A 13349-nucleotide genomic window follows, 5' to 3' on the forward strand; every position below is an offset into this window, starting at 1 on the left:
GATGAACAACAATATCAAGCACTAAAAAATTAGGTCGTGCATCAAAACATCTGTTTGTGCAATGTTGACATCTACTGATTGTAAGCTTTGCAAAGGGCAAACAGCTTTTGCGAGGTTCGTGCTGATAAAAGGATGCGATGGTTTTCTGATAAGAGATATCATGCATGCTTGATATTCTCAGAAGGACAACGAAAAAAATTTTCACGTTTTATTTCTACTCTTGGGTCTAGAAACAATGTAGATTTGAGTTGCGGAAAGCAACGCAGAGCTACATTGACTTATAGGCTTACATTGAAAGCATTTATATTTTCTGTTATTATGCCCAATGAATAATATATTTGAGGGATTGTGTGCGGGGAATGAAAGACATCACGCTCCTACATATTGCCACGCCCAATTTTTCCTTCGTGTTTTCTCTTTCCAAATAGGTTGGGAAAGCTTCGCGAATACCTGTGATAATTTTGTTAAGGTATTGCAGGCGACACAAATGGTCAGGGTTATTCAAAACCTCCCTCAAGCGCAAGTGATAGCGCTAACTGTTACCGTCGATGCCGCATGAAATGCCGATGTACCTTACCGAAAATTAGTTTTATTGACGGCCGAAGCTCTGTTCACGGCTATCAGGGGAAAGTGTGTATTGCTTGCAGTTCAGCTTTTGTTTACCGAGCGCCCAAATAAAAAGTTTTGTCTCGAATCTTCCGACTGATGACTTCGTCAACATCATGGCCCCGTGACAATGTTTTCAGCACGATTAGCGCAGGCATTATCTTTATTAACGCGAGCACTTTTTCAGAGTCCTTCGCCCACTATTTGACACTGAACAGCCGTTGTCCGATAGCTTTTGAATATTTTTTCTCTATGCAAGCTGTTTGGAGAAACACTCACGGTGATGCAATAGCGTGTAAGTTGTCGCACATTAGGACTCGATGGCACGGCTTCGATTATTGGCCATGGGCACGTCATATTAATGTAGTCGATATGAAAGAACGCCCATGTGCTTAGGTTTATTCGCCGGTTAAACAACCACCCCACCGGGATGGTCTAATGGTTAAGGTACTCCGCTGCTGACCCGAAGGTCGCGGGATCGAATCCCGGCAGCAGCGGCTGCTTTTCCGATGGAGGCGGAAAGGTCGTAGGCCCGTGTGCTCAGATTTGTGTGCACGTGAAAGAACCCCAGCTGGTCGAAATCTCCGGAGCCCTCCACTACGGCGTCTCTCATAATCACATGGTGGTTTTGTGACGTTAGACCTCACATATTCATCAATCATTGGTTAAAGAACCATGGGTGGTCTTAGAGCAACGAAGTTGCGCTTTATAGGACATGACTAGTACTGGTACAGTAATTCTGGCCCGTAAAATTCAGATAAATATTTGTCGAAAATGCATAACAATGAAAAAACGCGAATTCCGGGAGAGCGCTTAGCAACAAAAAGCGCTCGAATATAATATATGCAAAGTGGTGTGTATCGATGAACTTGATCCGGACCACATAATTCGCGTGGGTAAAATTAAAACTCGTCCATATCCTCGTGTTCTCCTTCAGACCAGTAGCATTTGATGCAAGAAGTTTGTAAATTTAAAATATGTTTAATCATTCAAAAATCAGCATTTTTTGCAAGTCCTACACCAATCGTAAAATTGCGCGCCAGCTGAAAATAAGCTCGTGCTGAGACCTGCTCATAATAATTTCACACCCTGCCAAAAACTACGTGAAGCAAAAATAAATATTTGAACGAAGTTGGTTCTCAGTGCAATTCACATCGATAATCATTGTTAGATATCTTTCAGTTGCACGAAAAGGTGGCAGTTGTCAGCCTACTTCCCTCCCTATTTCTCTATGTTACCTTGTTTTTTGAGTATCCAAATCAAACAAATAAATTTTGTAGCAATGATGTTTATAGTACATCTATGGCTTACTACAATCCCATAGAATGGTGACACTCATAACTAAGAATCACCCGCTATTTTTGAACAAGCTAACACAGCTCCCCATGAAATTCTTGAATTGGCTCCACGTTTGATAAAGGATGGCTCAGCGCTGCCCCCTTCTTCAGTACGTGGTACTCTGGGTCATAAATTGCTTTCTAAACAGGCAGGTGGCACGAAAGTGTATCTGTCTTGCCTAACCTAAATTAAACAATTACGGACAGCTTACTACTCGCCAGCACAGTGCAGTACACAGAGTCTTCTGAATTGTCCGCCTTTCTGTCGAAACGGGCACAAGAGAACGCTGTCGTTCAGTATCCTCTCAACTGTCTCTTTTACATGCGCAAACCTAGGCAAATGGTTTGAAGGCACTTTCGTAGTTCCCCCGCTATACCAAATATATGCCAGTAGGAACAAAAAGCTCTGTTCATCTGTTTATCTACACAGATTTATAGCGGCGCCAGCAGTACAATGGCAATTTGCAGCAGCGCTCTCTCACGTCGTCTACTCGAAACCGACAAATGGACACTTGCGCCTGGTATAAACAAGGCGTGGGTGGGCGAATACAGGCTGTATTTTGTTTGTTGTTGACAGCATAGACGTGTTTCTCCTCGATTTTAATAACGAAAATTGTTATACACTGGAGCTTCAAGCTGCTGACACGCTTAACGGCCGCGCGCGCTGATGCGCCAGTGTGCGGTCAGAACGCCAGTAAGCGCTGGCGCACCAGCGAATTGCGTAGCAAGTGACTTCAGAACGGCACAACACATTCCTTCTTATAATATCATACGAAAACAGCAAGAACTACATATTTCCCAATGTCATTCAGCGAGATCACGACCTGGAGTGGTAACGCCTAGCGCGAGTTGCAGCCACTGCATGCTCACAAGCCAGTTCTGATTTCTTAGTGCTGTACGTACTCGGCAGAAGAAGTTAAATAAGTACGAAAACATATTTTGTTCTCTTCGCAATAATTTCAGTGCTGGTAGTAAGTGATGCGATGACAAAAAAAAACAAGTTGGCAGTGTTTTCAAAGAGTTTTCCTTTGTCCCACATACTTCAGTCATCTTAAAAAACTGAAATGCTCTCTTGAATTATTTTTATTGTGAGACATTTTTGTTTTGCCTATAAGCTCCTTTACTTGTCCTATGTTAAGAGTGACTCTACGAAACAGCACTTTCTAGAACAAATCCCAGTTCTCGATTCAGCAGTTTTCTTTCGCACGCGCGCTTTCTTTTTTCCTCACTTCTCATGTTGTTTACCTTCGCATGATAACCACTAAGAAATTTGTTGTAAGGAATGGGCGAAATATCTTGTGGTGGGACACATTCCGTTAGGGCACATGTAAAACAGAGACGCTCAATAAAATTCACGCATCTTCATGAAGTGAATCATGACGAGCGGATGAAGCTCTGGATATCGTATCGGGGAGGAACCGCTCGTTGCCCGATCGTTGCCCCATATAATATAAAGTGAGCGACACAATGTGTATATAAAAAAGTACATTGGTTTCACCTTTAAGTCGTCTTGAGAAATTCAGGGTTGCTTTAGAAAGTAGCTTGAGTTGAGGATGTGCCTCGAAAGAGAATTCATGAACCCGTCAACTTACCGTTGGGAAGATACCATTTTAATATGGCTAATTTCTTGAGAAGACATATAACTCTCAACGTGTGCATTTGAGTTTCAGGTTTTCTTCAGAGGACTCAACAGCTAGGCAAACTTTAGTAGAGATCAACTCATCAATACTGGTCTTGATAGGTTGTTTTCGCTCGAAGCCGGGACCTCTTATGTTGTATTTAGTCAATGAATGGGTTGAAGTCTAATGTAAAACCTAACTTTTTTGTGTCTCGACCATAGAGCGGTGTTTCTATACCATGACCAGAGTGGAATACAATACTAGGTCTGCAGCTTCGTTTCTAATAAGAACATATTATAGCACATTGCGCCTTGTGTAGTAAAATGACCTTTTTTTGCTGTTGCATTTTCGTCAGCGTCCCAAATAAATACTGCACAACCACGCAGATTTCTCTCCTTCAATAATAAAAAGCGTGCTAAATATGGCAAATTCTAGAAACGGTGAAGAAGTGAAGTGTCAAGCATCTTGTATAGAATTGAAGAATTTACGCTCATTTTGTTTCTTTTGCAACACTGATATTATTGATCATCTTTGGAGAAGAGGCCATAGGGTGACTATACAATGCAATTAGCACTATATGACGCATGAATATGGCAAAAACACACCCACCTGGCTTTTAGTCGTTCTTCGGCACTTCATTAAGTCGTGTCGGGAGTGAACTATTCAGAATGTTAAAACATACATGCCCAATGTCAGATGTAAAACTACCACTTTTTTTACTATGTAGACGAAATACAAAAGACCACCTTGTTAAACTGATAATGAATGTGGAAGAAGGTGCGTTCACATGTCTATGCTTTAACAAAAAGTAATTACTACTCAGCTCACTGCCACACCACACCATAAAACGCGTGTCCATAAACTTCAAATCGGGCAAGTTGGAGCATTATCATGGCTTATAACGCAGCTCACTTAAATCATCAAGGCGAGAAGCAGCAGCAAATAATAATAATAAATTGACAGGCATTACAATGAGTGCGTTGCCTGTCATTTCCCAGATTATTTCAACTTTACAAGCTGCGAAACTCCCCATGGGCCTCATTGGTCAGATTCCGGACACGCCATTGCCCGAAATCTGGGGGTTCCCTGTCTTTAGCATCACGTATTCCCCAAAGAAACAAACTAATGTACTCTTGCAACAACGCCAGCACTGTGGGCCGCGTTTAGCAACTTACGAAAAGCGCCCACAGGGGGGGGGGGCACTTTACTTTTTTGTATCGCTGCTCCCAGATGATACAATAACCTAGATTCCCCACTTTGCACAAAAAGCCAGAAGATAACTTTTAACATGCTTCAACAACTCCTGGCTCAGCGGCAGTGTTCCCCGAGAATGGAAAATAGGTCAATCAATATAACTTCTGAAATCAGGAAAATCATCATTGGACTTGACAGCGATCGCCCTATTGCCCTCGCAATCTGCCTCGGAAAAGTGATGGAAAGAATGGTTCTATTATGTCTCGAGACGTACTTGGAACGATACACCAAATACCCTTCCTACATGGCAGGCTTTCGTCGGGGCTGCTCCTCCATCGACTGTGTCCTTGACTTATCGACATTCGTCCAGCAAGAAAAAAGTCGCAAGCGTATATCAGTGGCACTCTTTCTTAGCGTGAAGGGTGCATACGATATTGTAGCTCACGATGCCATCCTCACTTCTCTCGCAGCAATAGGCATTGGTGGACGAATGTTTCAATGGATAAAAGATTATATAACTGGCAGGGGTTTCTTTGTGCAAACAGATGAGGTAAAACTGCTGAACATAAACACCTACTGCAGAGTACCTCAGGGAGGTGTTTTAAGCCCCACATTGTTCAATGTTGCCCTCATTGGTCTGGTGAAGGTTCTGCTAATGTCGGTGTGCCTATCCGTATACGCTGATGATATTTGCCGCTGGAGTGCTGCCGTTACTCGCCCTCAGGTGCGTGCCCGAATACAGTGGGCAGCAACCTTCACAACAGCCTGCCTTCAGAAACAAGGCCTTACTATATCAACTGTGAAGTGCGCGTTGATGGCGTTTACACGCAAACCAATGACGCCGTATCCCGTTTACATCAATGGGTAGAGTGTCAAATATGCATAAACGCATCCTTTCCTGGGCATAATAACCGACAGAAGTCTTTCGTGGAGCCCGCATTGTGCGTACTTGAAGAAGAGACTGCTATCTATTGTGCATATAATGAAATTCATGTGCGGCAAAGCATGGGGAACTTCTGTGGGCTCCATGCTACAGCTGTACAGGGCCCTATTTCTGGGTCTATTGCGCTACAGCTTGCCAGTACTAGCACTTGCAAATCTAATACTCATTCATTCGAGAGCTTGCAGGGTCAGGCGCTGCGTATCTGCCTAGGACTGCCCCGATGCGCTTCTACTTATGCCACAATCGTGCTTGCCAGAGACTATTCGGTCAGGACATGTAGAGTTGTGGATTGCCTCAGAGCGCATATTCGACATGCTAGCCATGTCCCCGACCACCACTTGGCCCTTCTACCCTCCGGAAGACCACGTGCTAGATTTTCAGACGTCATAGCCAAGCACCTAAACAGCATTCCATCAGGACATACGCCAGCTACGAGAATGGCATGTCCTTTGTGGTGCCTCGACCAGCCGCAAGTACGTCTAGATATTCCGGGTATCAAAAAGAAAAGCAATCACTCCAGAGTAGCATTGAAGCAAGCAACACTGCTATTATTACATGAGTTGTACTTGGATCGAACGCAGATATACACCGATGAGTCTGTCTCATCCAGCAGCTCATCAGGTGCCGCTGTAATTATGGCTGCAGCAATGGCAATCAAATTTAAGTTGTCGCATATGACTACATCTGCGGCATCAGTGCTTGCTGCCATAAGGGCTGCTTTACAATATATCGTTCAAGAGCGTCCATGAAAATGGGTCATATTCTGTGATTCGAAGGCAGAGCTTCAAAGTTTGCAGTCTGCCATGCGTAGGAGGAATCATGAACAATTGGTGCTTGAAATAAGACATTGCCATCATGAAGGTCTAGCATGAGGGCATAATATTATATATCAATGGCTGCCCGGACATATCAGTATTACCGGAAATCAATTAGCCGATGATGCAGCCCGCTCAGCCCATGAAGGAACCCGTGTGGTCCCGATTCCTCTATCAAAGAATGATGCAGCAAGACAACTTTACCTGCTGGCTCGAGATCTTACACGCACGTTCTGGTCGTCTACCAGCTTCCAAAGGTGTCAATTATATGAACTGGATCCTTCGCTCAAGATAAAGCTGCTATCACAACTTTCCCGCTCCGATGCGACACTGATATGCCGCCTTTGGTTGGGTGTTGCATTCACAAAGGTGTACTCCTTTCGCATTAGTGTGGCAGACACCTCTACATGCGACTACTGTGGAGCTGGAAAGACCATTGAACACGTCCTGTGCAGCTGCGCTTGCTACGATATACAGCGATTCCAGCTCCGAATGGTTTTCAATCAACTTGAATCCAGACCATTTTGTGTGCAGGAGATTCTAGGACCTTGGGCATCTGCCCCAGTTGCGATGAAAGCGACTAAAGCCCTCCTACTTTACTTAAAGTCAACAAACCTGAGCGACCGCCCGTAGACTGTGTGCGCTCCCTCGAGTGTGCTCGTGATTGTGTGTACCTTCTTATCTCTCTGCAACCTCTTTTCTCCCCTTCATCCCTTCCCCATTGCAAGTTAGCTAACCGGATGTGCGTCTCGTTAACCTCCCTGCCTTTCCTTGCATGTTTATCTCTCTCTCTCTCTCTAGATTCCCCAACAAAGTCGGGCCCGGGCATATGTGGCTTTCCAAACACATTTTCGCTGATGATTGATATGTGGGGTTAACGTCCCAAAACCACTACATGATTATAAAGGATGCCATAGTGGAAGGTTCCGAAAATATCGACCACCTAGGGTTCTTTAACATGCACCCAAATCTGAGCACACAGGCTTACAGCATTTTCGCCTCCACCTAAAATGCGGCCCCTGCAGCCGGAATTCGATCCTGCGACATTTGGGTCAGCAGCCCGGTACCTTAGCCACTAGACCAACGCGGTGGGGCGAAACGAATTTTCGCAAGTGTCATGGTTGAAGAAGTCGGGTCATTTACTTCTTCGTTGTCATTGTTTCGTGATTGATATGTGGAGTTGAACGTCCCAAAACATTCTGCTATCGTTTCTCTTCTTCATGCTCAAACTGAGATGTGAAATAACAGTACGCATGTGCAGGCCCACCAATTTTGGGGGTCAGTATGTGAGAAAAAAACAGGCATCTTTGAGCTTTGCCTTAAAGAGTTTAGTTGAATGCGATATTCATAGGCTGTCTCTAGGGCATACTTCAGCCACTTCGTGCATGCTTTTTATTGTAAGATGTTATTTGAGAATTACCCTACCGACAGCAACTTATATTGCATCATGTCATGTTATCGGTAGGGATGCGCTTTTTAAACTTTACTCACTGTACATGTTCCTAAAATATACACATAATTTTCTCTGCATATTTCGAGAACATTCGTAGCACGAACTCTGTACAGAGGCTGAGGCTGCGGTGGTCACATTGAAGACAGCACCTCGTTCGTGGCACTTGGGTTCAAATGCATGCATTGATGAGACCTTTGTGCTAATCCCACATTTCCCGACTTGAATTTTACCACAACGAGCAGTGCTTTTTATTTCCGTTACACACATTGCATGTCACTTTCATTATTTAATGCTTGTACACTTGAACCCACCTCGGGGCGGGCAATTTTAGGCCCATTTACAGCCACGTAAGCGTATCGTTACTCATATTCTTTACATATCACTACAAATTGTGGGCTATTGTTATTCTTTCATCATTGTTAATGATGCTTTTTGGCCAAGCATGGCCCTTGCACCATTAAAACCAATATATCCTCATTACGTTTAAATTGTGTTATTACTACAACTTGATCGATAAAGTTGAAAGTGGATTGTGGCCGAGAAGCTTTCCTATATGGCTGCATTCTTGCAACATGCTTGGAAGCAGGAGCAATTGTGCACGCGAAATGCTTTCGTACTTGTCATGCACCCAGTGGTCTTAAGAGAATACACGCCGTAGCGTGTGCGTTTTTTCTAATGGCTGACTGGCTCTGAACCACAAAGTTGTTATGATAACTTCATGTTCTGAAGCCCGATGCCAATGTACGCTTGCACCCCACAATATTACTACGATATAACATGTTTTATTGTAAAGCCTGTATACTACATGCATGTGTTTGTGAAGAATGAATGTTATTTTCAATGCGTGTCGAAGCACTTGTGTGGCTCTGTGGCAGACTAACTGCTTGCCACACAGAATACCTGGCTCCAAGGGCCCACTCGGACTCGGAAATTTTCAACAATTATTTACTTGCATCGTCCTGTACATTTTTATCCTTTAAAAGATCATAATTTTTTGCTCACAACCGACGATGCCACTGCCGACGCAAACAACAATGACCGAATTTCTGCAAAATAAGCTCCTTAATGTTTTCGCGTTATTGCCACGTGCGTCACGTGAAGAAATTGTGCCATCACACGCAAGCGCCGACAGAGTAGTGTCTTAACGCTTACAGCGTTGCGCTGCTCAAGCTGTGTTCACACGACAGACCAATTTGCTATTCCAGCCTGCGGATTACATACGTCATCACACGTCAGCCACTCCCTGCGTCTTAGCTTCATTACACGCTGAACAATTCCGAAACGACGTTGGCTCAAATCACTGTTGGGGTCCTCTGGTAGCGATCCTGAAATACTCGCTTATAACGTAAATTCTCACCTGTCGTGTCAATTACTGGTGCGGCTCGATCTGAAACACGTCACATGTCTTGTGACTGATTCGTCCGTGATGGCGTTCGTTCTGGGAATGCAGCCTCAGAGATGGTCATGGGTTTTATTTTCGACTGTAGATGGGCGCATGTCGATGTGAGTTAGGTGCCAGAGGAATACGCTTACATTTAAACGAGCATTGGTAAATATCAGGTCCTTAAAACTGATCTGCGCCCACTACGTCGTGCATCCTAATTATTAAATCGCTTTGGCATCATACATTTCAGAAGTTATAATTATTAAGAAACTTGCACTGTACGTACCCGAACACGTGCGCCCACAATGTTGCTCATGCCATGAGAGCAAGCATATAGTTCACGCCATGCATACACAAGAATATAACGTAGCGTTTCCTATAACATCTCACTGTCGTTAACGTAGCTAAATAAATGTAGTATACTAATCCAAACGCTAAATGAACTGGAATGAGTGTTGCTAAGTTGGTAAAGTAGTTGTAAATCACAAAATCATCTCAATAAGTGATACGCGCAATTTGTCGCTTGTAAGACTGCATGGTATAAAACTCTTTCAGTTGTTCAGATATCTCGACTATGTTACAAAGTTCCAAATGAGGAGCGCTTCTCTCCTAAATAGCTCGTATTGTGTACCATAAGTCTTGTTTTTGCAATGCTGCCATCATACCGAAATATATAAGGCTAACTGAACCAATCCACAAAAACATATTTGTTTAACAAGACCGAAATCCTCGTGCAGTGTGCATCGTGCTTGGTATCTATCGTTCTACATAGTGATAACTACAGTAAACGCTGCGCTTGCTGAATGGACTCGCGAAAGAAGATAGGAATAGTTACTGCAATCCACTGCTGGCCCGAAGGTCACAGGATTGAGTTCTCGTCGCAGCGGTCGTATTTTCGGTGGAGGCGAAAATACTCGCCACCCTTGTGCTTAGATTCAGGTGCGCGTTAAGGAACTCCAAGTGGTTCAAATTTTCGAAGCCCTCCGTTACGACGTCACACATAATCTTAAAGTGGTTTTGTGACGTGAATACTCAGCAAATATCATTCGAAAAATGAATGAGCAGCCAGATAAGATTATTTCAATGCTGAAATAATAACAAATACCCTAAAGTAACCGCAGTGGTACCGGCAATGTGCGAGGGCATAAGGTTTGCTGAGGGTGTACTTTATAGAACGTAAAGAAGCAAGCACTCACAAAGAACTGGTTTTATAACTTCACACATTCGATTGATTTGTGGGGTTTAACGTCCCAAAACCACCATATGATTATGAGAGACGCCGTAGTGGAGGGCTCCGGAAATTTTGACCACCTGGGGTTCTTTAACGTGCACCCAAATCTGAGCACACGGGCCTCGACATTTGATTATTAAGTAAAAAGTGATAAGGTGTCGCATACGCATACGACAGCCACTTAAGGCTCTCGATTCAAATATTCTTTGTATTTTTATTCTTTTCATAGAAAAATAAAGTTATATTACCTGTTCGCTTGACTGATTGATTGATACCTTGATGCATGTTGGAACAGGGTGTCATTTAATGCATATTTCAAAAATGGCGCTTCCTTGTGCAGAGCAATCGAGGTCTGGCTGACGCACGCGCTGTGGTTTACACGCATGTGGTATTCTTCCACATTCTCCCAATCAATTTGAACAGCAATTCTGTACACTGTCGGTGTTTTATAAAGCATCGGCTCGCAATGACACGTTTCGCAATGCGCAGCCCTGTTCATGCGTCAGTGAGGCCTCGACTGTTTTGCATGACCAAGAAATGCAATCTCTCAATGATGTAATAAAATCACACCCTGTGATGACATGCACACACCACGTTATCAATGATTTTTCTGTTTCGGGCTATTTATACTTCGTATAGGCAAAGTAAGTTAAGTGTGGAACACTGACACTTACATAGAAAGTTCACAAACAAAGAGTGCGTTTTATTTCACCGTGCTTAACTTAGGTTACGAATACAGGCATTTAAATGGTGCATATTACGCCATTACACCAATAACCAAATACTTATGAATTCCATATGGTTCCACATACCTCGCCACTGGTGCTGTCCTGCTGCATCCGAGTCCGGTCGTCCCGATCGCTGGCTGGCGTAAGAGTGCGAAATATCATGCTCGCCAGCGGACGTTCTGCAACAAGATCCGTTGGTGTAACAATAGCTTTGCCAGCACGCGCTCTCACAAACACAGCAGAAGGTTTGACAGACGGGACGGAAAAGGCAGCGAAGGAGAGCTCCTACGAGTGTACATCGCTGCAGATAGCTTATCTGGGAATGGACGACCGTTTAACACTCGGCGGTGGTCGTCTTTTCTTTACTATCTGCTCGCTCTTACGCAATTCTCTGAGTGAGTGAAACCCGCTCAGTTGCATAACTCGAACAAAGTTACGACTGTTTTTGTTGCCTTTCCCAGCGCTGACGTCTTGCATTTGTTAGCTCTCTCACTGCACAGCAAGTCCATTTCTTTCGTGGCAGGAAAGCGTACCGCATGTTGCTGTTATTCCGTGTGTGTTCGATAAGGCGTGTGCTACTGTTCGAACTGGCGTGTGCCTTATCGAACACGGATCAGTAGACCAGCGTGGGCAGATTTGCCTTATCAAGTGGCGAGTAATGCTCGCTCAGTGGGAGGCAGCTGTAAAGTGGTATAGCTGCGAGAGTATCACCAAACTACAGAACAGTGTGAAACGTCATCGATTTGCAGAAATTGGCATTCGAAGAGAACTGCTGATCGCCTGTCATAGAGTAGAGTTAAAAAGCTACTACCAAAATTTAACTGCGATGAAGAAGCTTTTTGCTGCATATACTCAATTTTTCACTGTCAGTACTGAGCAATTTGTCGATCAGGCTTTTCTCTTTTGCTACTAAACGATTCACTCCAGCAGTATAGTGTAAAAAAAGAACATCATGTAAAATGGGTGTCTTCTTATCTCCGACAGTATTCGTAATCGATCCCGTGTGCATTTCTTTTTATCATCGTCAAGTGCTGCGTAATTCCAGGTAACCAAGAAAATGCCTATCAGTGTCAAATAGCATTTTCTCCCAAGTGAAAATATTCAACGAAACGCAAGAAAGCGAGGTTAATGTGGCTGTGGCAGAACAAGGCACCCTCTGTACTAGTTTTTTTTAATAGTGAACGAAACGCATTACAGCAATAAAAAGGACAAAACCAGGTCGCATGGCAGAATATGGCAGTTGATTTTGCCCTGCTATGGTTGTAGACAGGCAGAAGATGATGGTAATGATGAAACCCACTGTGGTAGGTGGGCATAGCTGTTCGCATGTGGTGACACAGGATGATCACCACAAAAGAGAACAAGGCATGACTGTGTGATATTGAGTGGTGCACAAGCCACCACCAATATTTTTTTTCGCATATGACCAATGGATTGTCTGCGACTTAGTGACATCAATAGTCATTCTACTGACGTCACAGTGCTCGCGCAAAAAAAATTGGTGGAAATACCCAGACGTAATAAACAGATAGTTGTTTGAAGTAAAGCAATTTTTTATTATTGTTAGAGCAATAGGAAACAACAACTGCGGTTGGTGTTTGATAGGACAACAAAGGTTTAACTATTAAAGATGACCAATGCAACACACTTTAATAAAAAAGAGGAAGCGAAAGACAGATTTTTGGAATGATAAATTCGTAATCAAATCCTGAAATTAGTTTTTCTCTTTATATGAACTTGCAGTTTAATGGTCAATCACCCGTAGTGGGTACGAACCACAACACAGGCAAAAGAAAGCTAGAAACTAGGGTGTGGGTGGAATCCGATGTTTCGACAAGTAAGCTTGTCTGCGTCTAGCACGCAACTGACTTCCTTAGCGCTAGTATGTTTATGCTTCGAACCATTGGTCGGCAAAGGCACTCATGAGTGGGTTCACTCAGAGGTCGGGCAGTGAGTCCGTGTTCAAGTGCGTCCGTCTTTGGTAAATAATAATGAGTCTGAGATTGACAGTGTCTATGCGCAAAATTTATTTTGTTAAG

At 43.6% G+C, this 13349-nt stretch overlaps 1 protein-coding gene across 2 annotated transcripts in view; it reads right to left on the reverse strand.

The window, feature by feature from the left end:
* LOC119185702 (carboxypeptidase Q) overlaps positions 1-11584 on the reverse strand; it is a 30292-nt gene extending 18708 nt beyond the window's left edge. Inside the window, exon 1 of one of the 2 annotated variants that reach the window (XM_075890336.1) lies at positions 11395-11584. The gene's annotated coding sequence lies outside the window, so the exon portion shown is untranslated. Of the gene's footprint in view, positions 1-4171; positions 4191-11394 lie in introns of those variants that run through there. The other variant, XM_075890337.1, reaches the window with a different exon arrangement.
* Positions 11585-13349: the final 1765 nt, after the last annotated feature.

This window comes from Rhipicephalus microplus, chromosome 3 (assembly GCF_043290135.1).
Source record: "Rhipicephalus microplus isolate Deutch F79 chromosome 3, USDA_Rmic, whole genome shotgun sequence".
NCBI lineage: Eukaryota > Metazoa > Arthropoda > Arachnida > Ixodida > Ixodidae > Rhipicephalus > Rhipicephalus microplus.